The sequence below is a fragment of the Ochotona princeps genome, chromosome 3, assembly GCF_030435755.1.
Source record: "Ochotona princeps isolate mOchPri1 chromosome 3, mOchPri1.hap1, whole genome shotgun sequence".
Lineage (NCBI taxonomy): Eukaryota > Metazoa > Chordata > Mammalia > Lagomorpha > Ochotonidae > Ochotona > Ochotona princeps.
Window position 1 is genome coordinate 59,025,067 of NC_080834.1, and position 11,244 is coordinate 59,036,310.

The 11,244-nt window shown below is 36.6% G+C and overlaps 1 long non-coding RNA gene across 1 annotated transcript; it reads right to left on the minus strand.

The window, feature by feature from the left end:
• Positions 1-814: 814 nt before the first annotated feature.
• Positions 815-7,512, minus strand: LOC131479910 (uncharacterized). Its single transcript, XR_009245166.1, has 3 exons — positions 7,419-7,512; positions 4,532-4,629; positions 815-941 (listed from the first exon to the last, which is right to left on the minus strand). It is a non-coding gene; the product is annotated as an uncharacterized LOC131479910 (long non-coding RNA).
• Between the last annotated feature and the right edge of the window lie 3,732 nt (positions 7,513-11,244).

Below are 11,244 nucleotides of genomic sequence, written 5' to 3' on the forward strand. Positions count from 1 at the left end.
AAGTGGCTATAATGGCCAGAGCTACACTGATCCGCAGCCAGGATTCCAGAACCTCTCTCGTAGATGTAGAGTTCCAAGCTGTGGTTCATCCCCAATTGTTTTCCCAGGTCACAAGCAGGGAGCTGATTGGGCAGTGAGCTGCCAGGATTAGAACCAGCATCCATATGGGATCCCTGCATGTGCAAAGTGAGGACTTTAGTTGCTAGGCTACCTCGCTGGCCCCCTTCACTAATGATTTTTACAGATGAACTCTCTTCATTGGCCATGCCTCTGCGGAAATCATAGTTGCTTCCTGAGAGTAGCTCTTAGTGTTCTTAAGATTGACCATTATTTTGATTCAATTCTTCCACCCCACACAAGATCATGACTAAAAGTTTATTAATTTCTTGATTTCAGTAAGTTGGAAGATGAGTGTAATAGCTATCACTCACCTGTAAGAACAAGATCCTGGATGATACAATGAGGCTTTTTTTTTTTTTTTTAAGATTTTTTATTATTACTGAAAAGCCGGATATACAGAGAGGAGGAGAGACAGAGAGGAAGATCCTCCATCCGATGTTTCACTCCCCAAGTAAGCTGCAACGGGCCGGTACGCGCCAATCCGATGCCGGGACCAGGAACCTCTTCCAGGTCTCCCACGCTGGTGCAGGGTCCCAAAGCCTTGGGCCGTCCTCAACTGCCTTCCCAGGCCACAAGCAGGGAGCTGGATGGGAAGTGGAGCAGCCGGGATTAGAACCGGCGCCCATATGGGATCCCGGGGCTTTCAAGGCGAGGACTTTAGCCGCTAGACCACGCCGCCGGGCCCGAGGCTTTTTTTTGAATATTGTGGTCCTTGTTTCTCTTCCAAAAGCTTAGTTGTTGGCAGCTGGAAGTCCTTATGTCATTTTCAAATGTTAGTTTTTGTGCTCTGAAGATTTACCACTTGAAGACTCAATGTGGTGCTATGAACAAAAGAAACATAGGGATTTTGGAGCAATGCATATTCATATTTAATCTTATTCAAAGACATTAAAAAATACATAAATATAGATATGTGTCTCGATGGTGGCTCAGTAGGCTAATTCTCCACCTGGACACTCCAGCATCTCATTTGTGTGCCAGCTTGTTTCCCAGCTGCTCCACTGCCGATACAGCTCCTTGCTTATGGCCTGGGAAAACAGTGGAGAATGTTCCAAGCACTTGAGCACCTGTCGCCATGTACAATACCCATACTCAGAAGAAGATCCTAGCCCCTGGCTTAGGATTGGCTCAACTCCTACCATTGCAACAACTTCAGGGTCGATGCACATGATGGAGGATATTTCTCTCTGTGTCTCTTCTTCTCTCTATATATTTGCATTTCCAATAAAAATGTATAAGTCTGAAAAAAATACAGTTATTTGTGTATTTAACAGAACATTGTCAAGAAAACGTGAGAAAGGGAGAGACAGAAAGAGTGTGCTTCATCTGTTATTTCACTAACGCTTTGCTACAGCCAGATCTTGGCCAAGCTAAAAGCCAGGAGGCAGGAAATTCATACAGGTCTCACAAGCAAGAGTCCAGAACCAAAGTACTTGGATCATCAGCTACCTTCCCATGCGGGTGTTAGAAGTAACTTCACCCAGACGCAGAACAGCAGAGATCCGAGTCAGCACTTCTATATGGAATACTGACAGCATAAACATGGCTTAATGTGCTGAGTCACCACAAGGCTAGTTCCTAAATGGAATATTTTTTACTGAAAATAACTCTGGTTATGGTGACAAGAAGGTATTCATGACTCTTCCTAATATGCTTATTTGCAATTCTGTGGCTTTCCTAGTCTGTTTTCCTATCTCCTTCTCTCAAAATGTCTTAGGTGATTACAAATATTTCTGAGAAAATAGTCATCCTCTCAGAATGATGTGCCCCAAATGCAAAAATAGATCCATGATCTTAAAGAATTCAAAATAGAGATCATAAAAATACATACAAAATGAAACAAAATAAGCGATATTTAAAAAGCAGTCTTCTAATTGCTGGTGATTATTGTCATGTAATGGTTTTTAAATGATACGTGATTATATTGAAATAATTATAAATGACAAATAAAAAGGGAGGTGTTGATGTAAGCAGGATTTTGACATTAAAACTGAAGAAACTGCAGGCAGTATTTTCCCTGCTGAAAGTGAAATAATTCAAAGCACTTGTTACTGTTGGTTTGAAATTTATGAAATTGAGAATTGTACTACCGTCATAAGCACACGTGTGCCATCCTTGTCCCCTAGAGCAAAATATTCATCTTTTGTTCTTTCTTTAAATTGCTAAGTGCATTTCACAGGCTATTTGCAATTTAAATATCTTTAAACACTCCAGTGGAGTAAATCACCACTTAGGAACTGAGCTCTCCACTGCTTTGTTTTTCCTTCTCCACTCCAGTTACTCACATCCATAACTTCTTACTCTTGGAGAGACTACACTACAGTCTTAAAAACTGTAGCCACAGGTTTGATGGTAACAGCAGGACAATCCAGTCAGATTTTACTAGCTCTTTGAGCAATAGGGCAGACTGAAAATTTCACTCAAGCTAGGTCTTTGCATGCTGGCCAATAACTGAATGAATGACTGGGCAACTTGGTCTACATCATTTTCTTTTTAACCAAACTGAATTTTCCGTCCTGTGATCTCACCCGGATAAGATAGGTGGCCTTTCTGATGCAGACATTTATAGCCATAGCAGGTGATGTTTACTGTTGATATAATAAGTAACATATGCATTTTAAAATGCTTGACATTGATATCTAACTGAAAACTAAGGTCAGTAATTTTTCTGATAATGCTATGCATTGTTCCAGCAGAATATACCTTTTCTAATAATTTATTAAACTCAGGGCATAAATGAAAATTTGACTTCCATAAACTTTTTTCATCTGTTATGTGTCATGAATAAATCCCCTGTGTCAATTTTTTATAAAAACAAGATCAAGAATCCTTTTATTAAGTTATGCCAATCATAACAAGTGACTTCTTTCTAGAAAAGCTAAAGTCCTGTATACACCCAAAAAACCAGGATGAGCAGTGCATTAACGAGACATTACAGCAGAGGATCATTAGTGATAATCAAGAGCTAGCTAGCCACGGAACACGCAACAGAAGGTGGGCTTGATCTTCAGCCAGACCAGGAGCTGTGTACCACAGAGGCCATCTGGATGCTGGAACTTAGCTTACATTCTGGTCAATGCTCTTTATTTAATTTGAAGTAATGCTTAGGTTCTAGGACAAGAGCAAATCTTCCTACAGATAGGTTGGTAATCTCTCCTCAAATGCCTTATTACAATTATAAAATATTCTAAGCCTATTATTTTACAGTGCTACTGTCAGAGAAGCTAAAATGAAAATGATTGTTGGCAGTTTTGCCCTGGCAAATAGCAACTCTCTATATTTACACAGATAGAAACCATCTGTTTATATTTTCCTTTTTTTTTTTTTGCATTTTCTAGGAAAAAGCTCACTAGTCCCATAGAAATATACTGAATTTGTCCCATTGAAGATGTATTTGTTGAAATGTGTGATGTCTGATTTCTTCAAAATAAATAATTTCTTAGAATATTAGTCTTTCTTGCAGCTCTTTTTACTTGAAGTTCTAATGGTATAGAGTTCAACAAGGGAGGCACTGACCACAAGCAACTATTTAAATTTGAACCACATCAGTCAATATAAAATATATTAAAATGTTATTTCTTTATGTCACTAGCACACATCAGTTCCTCAATAGGCACAGTAGATAGAGATTATTTTATTATCATCAGAGAAAGTGCTGTAGGTCAGCGCTGTTCTGGCCTAGGTATTGGTAAAAGCTGGCCCATTGGTCAAATCTATTGCACTGCCTGTTAACTGTGAATAAAGATTTATTGGGACTGGTCCACTTTTTTGTTTAAGTGTTATCTGCAACTGCTTCACTGTACAAAGACAAATTAGCCCCTCCTAACTGATAAAAGTGTCCACCACAAAGCCAAAAATATTTACTCTCTACATTTTTGAAAGCCAATTCTGCTGTCTCCAGCTCTAGACCATTATTTAGCAAGTGTTTTCTTGATATAACAGCATGAGTAGCTCTTGATCTTTGCTTCTCATTCTCTTAATTTCTATGTAATTTATGTTTTGAGTAAATTTATTTCAAGTCCCCTGTCTTCTTCTATCTTGGAATCTCCTGCTGATGTGATAGCTTTAAGTGGTTTTGTGGATAAAGCAAGAAAATGGTTGCAATGAATGGCTACTTTTGCTGTTTATGTCAAATTGAAGTAATAAATTTTCTAGATATAGGGATTGTCGGGTATTAAGGCAGCGAAGCCAGACATTACAGCCAGAAAATATATCATAAATCAATTTGGAATTGGGAATATTTTCAGGGTGTTTTTTCTTTATTTATATTTTATAGCATCTAACAATGCACATCACGATGTTTCTCAGTAGTTTGAGGTTCATTTTGTATTTATAGTCTCGATTACACTTTATATGCAAATGCCTCATTATAGTTTAGAAAAGCTATTTGTTAATTTGATTAATTTCTTACCTTATTTAAATCTTATGAAATGTCACCTGCCATTCAAACTACACATCAGTTACAACAAAGCAACGAACATCACAAAGAACTGAAGCATTAAATTTCTCCTAATCAGAAAACAGATATAACAGGATTCACTTTATGCACAAATGAATATTGAATATGTTAGAGATTTGAAACTCTCTGCTATTCCTTTATTGCCCCCAAATAATAAGCTCTTTACACAAAAAAATTGTCCATATAAAATACACACCTGAGGAATATTAATTTCATTTGTATGTGGTTTGCAGTAGTTTCTGAAGTAGGCAATGTGTGTTTGAAATGCTGTGATAAACCATAAATAAAACATTGCTTCACAAGCACCTTTTGTGGCAACTGCTTGTATCTAACATGATGCCATCCCCTTTGAAGGAGTTTGCTTCCTCTTGTCATTGCCTCTGGTCATGGGGAATGATAAGCATAATTCTGTTGTCTACCCCTGTGATATTAGGTACTGTATGTCTCCCTGGTAGGAGGCCGTATTTCCTCTCTTCACAGCAGATTCCCAACCCTCCGCCCACTGACTCTTGGCTTTAGGGGTAGGGAAAATGTACAGCATGATGTTGCAGGCAAGAATTTTGTTTCTGGAAACCACTGGAGGGAAATTAGTATGGGTAGGTGAATAATACCACCCTGGAGCAGAGAACCGCACGCGATCAAGTGGCTCTCACACACTGATGTTGTGTGTGGAAAGAATGACATTTGAGTTCTATGCACTGGTGTGTCTCCACGTGGCCTCTTGCAGGATACCTGATGGCTGAATAAATGTCACATTGAGAAGACTCCTAATTCCAAGGGAAATTGTTGTAGATGCTTTAAAAACAGCTGCAGTGGAGGAGCCTCAGTCTGGTAGCAGATCTTAGGGGGCAGAAAGAAAAATATGGAAAGGAAACAGGGACATTTTGTGTTTAAGAGTTTGAGAAAACTGAAACCAGTATGAAGAAAACTGATAAGACTGACAGAAAACATGGTTAGTAAATAATATATATATATATGTGTGTATATATATATATATATATTTGTATAGATACTGAGAGAAGACATTACTAGTAAAACAAAGAAAAATTGAAAAACCAAGTTGAGTAAGAAAAAGAGAATATACAACATGAAGCAATTGACCAGCCAGTGCTTTAGTTGTAAATGTCTTTTTCAAATTAATGCTGTGCAAAATATTGACTTTTTGAGTTGCTTTGCTGGTTGTGTTGTTTTCTTTTTTCTTTTCTTTTTTTTTTAACCTAAAAGTGGTCATTTGTTCCAGGGCGTGATCATAAATACTTACTTCTCCTTGTGTACATCTACAATGCCCTTTCTGAAGTTCTTTTGAGTTATATTTTTTCTTTCTTTGGGACTACTAAATGACGAACTTATGTAGCTGTGTCATTTCAGAACTTGTTAATAATCTTGAGCAACTAGAAGCCAATGGGCTTTTTTGGGAATTCAGAGATTTGTCTGCACATCAAAATAGTGGAAAGATTTAGGAACTATCAGAGATGCATGTAGCTAGATTTGTAGCATATCATTAAGGATTTTAGAGTATGCCTTATATTTTAATTGATGTTTATAAATAGCTTTGTTCCCTGTGGTTTTGTAATATAACATTTACCAAACTTCTTTTTTGATGGAATTTACATATGGCACATCAGGATGATTAAAAGCCAGCAGTCTTTTCACAGCATGGCAAAAAATAGGATTTGATTTATCTTCATGCCTCACCTACCACTTGCTGTGACTGTACTTTTGAAATTTTAATATTCTCGTTTCTCATAAGGAGTTTGTTATGTAAAATATTATGTAAATAACTTTTCATATTTCTAAGAATTGTTTCTTGGCTCTTTACTTAATAAAATAATCTGTGATGCAAGAAAAGGTATGCTTAGTTCGCAGAATTTGTAATGTTTCGTGTAGTGATCATATGTGTTCTATGAGAAACTGAATCATTCCTATTATAATGTGTTGTGATGCAAAAATTACTAATATCAGTCTTTTTAAAGTCATTGTATAAATGACTGACCATATTCAGTGCATGTAGAATCCTCTTCATTGCCATATATTAGCACTGGAGAAACAATTATTTTAAATTGTGAGATGAGCAAAATTGAGTCTGTCATCCTAACCACAAATGCGATTCTGAATTTTATGTTGCATCAAAGTCCGGCAGAAGATAGAACATACGTTAACTTGTTAAACAGTTGTCGAAGCTAATTGGTGAAGACACAAGTTAACATGAATATTTGTGTGTGTGTATCTGCTTGTGCCACATGAGTAGCATTGTGTTAAACTTAGAAGAAAACAAATTTCTTTATATAATATAAGCATTTGTCTCTTTGGAGACTGTAATTTAGCATTATTTTAACCTGTCAGGATCATATTAAGTTAAATTGAGTGATATTCTAATTTAGGTAAAATAGACTACAAATTTGCTTTAGTAATATTATGTCTGATTCTATATGAAATAACGACAGCTACTGTGAAATAACAAGTGATTATGTATCAGAAATTCAACATTATCTTATTTCAGCCTACTTACAAGTAATATTTAGGTTCTACAATGGGGTGAATGTTAGATTAGGGGGATTTGACATGTCAGAGAATGCAGATAGCACATAATGCCTCAAAATTTTAACCAGGATTATCTATAGGCAAAGCTTACTTCAAACTAGTATTCATATCGTTTTATTTAAAAATCGTATTATTTTCCTCTTTGCTGATATGTATATATAAAACTTGTTTTAGTTTTGTCATGGAAATTTATCCTCTGCAATTTTTGCGGAGTCATAAGGTACACATTTAACACTTTCACAGAAAGAGGAAAACATTCTTACAAATTTCAGGAGTCACAATTTTAACAAGAACTCACGGCTGCTGAACTAGTGGAACATTTCATTTACCGGGTTTGGACTAAGTTCTTGATTGCAGTTTCTGTTTGATTCCCACAGCATGCCAACTGCTCTATGAAATGAGAGATGAGATCATGTTAATACTAAGCCTCCATGTACAACGAAGGTACATGGTTTGTGAAGTGACTGGGTTGAGAGTCATGCCCAGCTCTTCAAAGCACCCTTTCCACTTCACTGTGGCTACTTTCATGAATGAGCACTAAAGAGGCTACATCGTTCATGTTTGTTTCATTGCCTGAAAATAGAAAACACCCAGAATTTTAAGATGCTGGGAAAGATTTCCAAGTTAAAAGCCATAGCTGGAGGTCAGATGGTAGATACTGTGTCGTATAAAATTTTTATCAAGAAAACTATTGTCCAGGAAATTGTTGGTGCACGTTCTAGTGTGCTTATAATAAAATCATTGTTAAACTCACTCCACATTCACTGCTGCTGTGGAAGATTTGATTCTGTCAGATGTACTTGGGATTCTGCCATTTCAGTCTGATGTGGGAAGTGAGAGAGGTGACGGCTGGCTACAGGAACGAGTGCCTAATCAGCTACACTGACCTTTAAGGACTATAATGTCGTGAGTTGAATACATTATATTGCAGAGCTATATATAATATTGTGTGGGGGAGGCAGAGGAATTCGGATTGTGTGCCTGCAGAGACTGAATATGTTTCAGAGCAGGAAAAGCCTCCTAAAAACACTTAGGTTTTGATTTGCTCTGCCTTCTTTTTTAGAGGAATTCCTGGACTTAATATATCTGATAAAATTGGAGATATAACCGCTTAGACTTTTCACAATGATGACTGATTTGATCAAATGACTATGGTTATGATTTCAAAAAATAAGCATGATATGAGATTCTTCAAATTCACCCAGGTCTATATTTGTGTTTTGACATGTTTGATAAGCATACTGACACATAAGAATGCAACAGATAAGTGTGAAGACATTCAGTCAGAAACACACAACAAAAAAATGTACTTTAGAAGTTCATGGTCGCTTCATTTTAATCACAAAATAAAATATTTTAAAATAATGATAAGATGTAAATGTGAATTCTCATTTGTAGATTATTGCCATGAGATATTACCAGAGTGTGTGAGAATTTTGAAGTCTTTTCAATTGTTATTTCAATATCTCTACCGCTTATGAAGAATTTATTTGCAATTCTATCTTTAGTTTCTCTACTTCTTTTTTACTTATTTATTTTACTTTAAAGTCAGGATTACAGGGAAGGAGAGAAAGAGAGAGTTAATTCTAACAACCGCTGATCAGCTCTTCAAATTTTTTTCAATGGCCAGAGCTTGGCAAAGCCAGGAAAATCTTTAGGATCTCTCACATGGGTGCAGGATCCCAAGAATTTGGGCCATCCCCTGCTGCTTTCCCAGGCCATAATCAGCGAGCTGGGTCAGAAGCAGAGCACCCAGAACTCTAACTGGTGCACCTCTAGGATATGTGCCAACGGCAGAGGACTAGCTTGCGACCCCGCTGAATTGGTCCCCACTTTTCTCCTTCTTACCTTATTGTTTTCATTTTAGTGTGCTTTTCTTCATCTCTAGTATCACAGAGTTGTCCTATATACTTTAATGAAGTCATTATTAATAGTTCCAGCTTTTGTCATGGCCGTAATAATCTTCCATTCATTAGTTCTCCCTTACCCAAAAGAACAGAAATAAAATGAACTGAACAAGAGAGGGAGCTGAAGTAAGGATAACCCATATTTGAATGACTTGCTGGAAACAGGTTCTTTTATTTTTTTGTTAAATAAGAAAGAGTGAAGTAGGAGAGGTTAAAGTCAATAGACACTGGTGAAGTTAGATGCAATCAAGATTTCAACTTGGGAAATACTAGGCTTGAGTTGCTTCTATGACTTGAAAGTAAAAATGTCACATGAAAAATCAATACATCAGTCTGGAGTTAGAAAAGAAATATGACTGAAGATGATAACATCTGATTCTTGGAATGGGTACGATTAGTTGAGGAAACACTGACACACTTGTGCTTAGGAAGAGGACCTCAGGATTTCCATCAAAAAGATCGACCCTCTCATCAACTGGGATTTTAAAGGACTCCATACTTTCTAATTTTGCATTGCCATATTGTTTGTGTTGTTATGAAAGCCAAATAATAAGGTTAGGGTTAAATTTTAGGATACAGATAAAACCTCTACTATGTAAGATTCCCCAAATCTGCTTTAATTATCTAGGACTGATGCACCAGCATCACCTGCTGATACTCTACTCGCATATTACTTTGATTCAGGTTTTGAGCTGGGAGAGAATCCAACCATATATTATTGACAGCTTTAAGGACAAAACTGTTTTTTGTCATGGTGGACTTGAAAGTTCTAAAACGTATTGACTGTGAAGTGGGTTACGAGTGATAAACATGGTTCATCGTGCTGCTCCCCGCCACTCTCACGCTGGTAGAAATGTGATCAACATTAACAACAAACAAATTTGAATCTTGGCCTGAATGTAGAGTCTGGTGCTTTACTCTGTCCAATACACAAATATTTCAAGCTACATGATTATATTTCAGTGACAAGTGCCATTTACCATCTACACTATGAATTGCTTTGACAATTTTTCAATTTTTCAAAAGTTTATTTTATATAAAGCACTTATTTTGATTGCTGCCTGATTATTTTGTGAAGGCTGACATAACAAAATATCACAGGTGACTTAAGCAGCAGCTTATTTTTCATAATTCAAGAGACTGGAAATTCAAAAACCAAGGCAATGGCAGTTTGGCTTCCTTTGGCAACACTCTCTCTTGGGCTTATTGAACAGACCATGCATTTGTTATCTTGTTTTATGTCGATGTAGTTGTAAGAAGAAACATCTGTATGCTCTCTCTAACTACTGTTATGAAAAACATCCTCACATTTGCTGCTATGGCTATATTATTTTGAATAGGTAATGATTGTGGATGAATCTGAACGAGTTAGATATTTGTTGGAAGGTGATTTAAAAAAATGTTTAATTTTATTAATCCTAAAATTAAGAGTGCAAAGTATTTTATGTGTAAGTGAGCCTTACATACTTTGTAATTTCTTGTAGTGACCCAAGTTATTAAAGAAGTGTACATGATGTATGCAATTCATGAAAAAGTAATTGAGACTTCTCCAAATCATATAGTTTATAACAGTCACTCTGTATGTACTGATCACAAATCTCCTCTTCTTGTGTTATGATAGAAAAGCTAGAAGACTCTAGATCTTACACACATTTTTTTGAATAAACTATGTTACTTCCTAAGGAAATGCATTTATCTGAATGGTAGCAAATGTCCCAGTTTTTTTACTATATAAAAAAAAGCATATTTTGAAATACACATAACAGCAGATATACTACATCCTGCAGACATATTTGCTTTTCCTTAACTATATGTCAGTGCATGTTGTTTTGCTATAAGACTATAAAACATTCTGGGTGGTTTCCAATGAGCAGATATCAACATGCTCACACATTTAGAGTATATGATTGAGTCAACTGTGTCCACGAGGGCCTTCTTGCCGTGTTCTACGACCGAACACAAAAATGAAATAAAAAAACCCATTGCCATGAGCCTTTTTTTTTAATATTGGAAAGTCAGATTTATAGAGAGAAGAAGAGACAGAGAAAAATCTTCCATCTGCCACAATGGCAGAAGCTGAGCTATCTGAAACCAGGAGCTTCCTTTGGGTCTCCCCTGTGGGTTCAGGTGTCCCATAGTTTGGGGCAGTCCTTGAACACTTTTCCAGGTCACAAATAAGGAGCAGGATGGAAAGTGGAACAGCCTGGATGCAAACCG